This window comes from Callithrix jacchus, chromosome 4 (assembly GCF_049354715.1).
Source record: "Callithrix jacchus isolate 240 chromosome 4, calJac240_pri, whole genome shotgun sequence".
Lineage (NCBI taxonomy): Eukaryota > Metazoa > Chordata > Mammalia > Primates > Cebidae > Callithrix > Callithrix jacchus.
The window spans coordinates 76227070-76228244 of NC_133505.1; the positions used below are offsets into that span (position 1 = coordinate 76227070).

Consider the following 1175-nt stretch of genomic DNA (forward strand, 5'->3'; position numbering starts at 1 on the left):
AGGACATGGATATCTTTAGGGCCATTCTTCTGCCTATTATAGACATTATACCTGCAAGTTTGGGGGTTGCCACCCATAGACTTAAGAGTGTCTCATGCCATTTGTTAACTCATTGAACCAGTAGCTATTGCATGCTTACTGTTTAAAAACAATTATGTTAAATATTTTGAGAGGTGTAAAAAGAAATTGAAATTATGTTAGGTTAGCCATCTCCATCCGATACAAAAAAATCTGGTATACCTTCTCCACTGTCCTCAATAATGCCGTAATAATAATGTCTTCTCTGTCTCTCTCCTGCACGTTGGCCCTCCACTTTTGAACTTGGATGAAGTACCACACTGTAGGGAGTGAGATCTGGCCATCACCAGGGGACTGAATAGGATCTGAGCACTGACAGGTGAGGATGATTCACACAACCTCAAAGTTCAGAGGAGTTAGTCTCCAATGGGGTAAACCTTGGTCAAAGGGAAGAGGGAGATGACAGTTGGGTATTAGTTCCCCTTCCTTTGTCTGTTATGTGGACTACTGTAAGGTACACTTCCTCCTTACAACATTCTGGAGAAGTTCTGCTGCTGAGTGAACACACCTGCTGAGCAACTTCTGCGTTTCTCCATGGCTAGTTGTGAAGCAATAGCTGACACAGTAACACTTTGCATTATATTTTCCCTTTTTTTCTTTCTTTTTTATTTTTAGATTTAGGGGAAAGCACGAATGCAGTCCCCCACTACCACAAATTATGCAGTCGAGTTTCCCACATTTGGGGAAATCGCAGGTGTCATTACATTTTCCTTTGCTTCCCTTTCCTTTATCCTCGAGGCCCTGGGTTTGCACCTCCCAAATAAGTTGTTAGCAACTTAATCTTTGCCTCAAGTTTTGTTTTCTAGAAGACCAGGGCTAAGACATCATCTAATTAGGCCTTCTCTAAATATCAAGAAATGAATAAGAAAAATGTTTCTAAACTAGTAAATGTTTTTTCTATTAAAATACCCTTAAAATATTGGTGATAATTAGTGTTCAACACAAACTGTAAGAAATAGAGACACACAATGAGGAAAAGTTTTAGAAGAACTATAAACCTACCTTATTTTTCACAGTTTTTGCTGTTGCTCTTGTGCTAAGCTTCATCTGTTAAAAATGGGGAGATTGCTCTGTGGAAAATGAGGAAACTACGGGTC

General features: G+C 39.4%; 1 pseudogene; it reads right to left on the reverse strand.

Moving 5' to 3' along the window:
• Positions 1–696: 696 nt before the first annotated feature.
• On the reverse strand, positions 697–846 carry LOC118153422 (U1 spliceosomal RNA; annotated as a pseudogene).
• Between the last annotated feature and the right edge of the window lie 329 nt (positions 847–1175).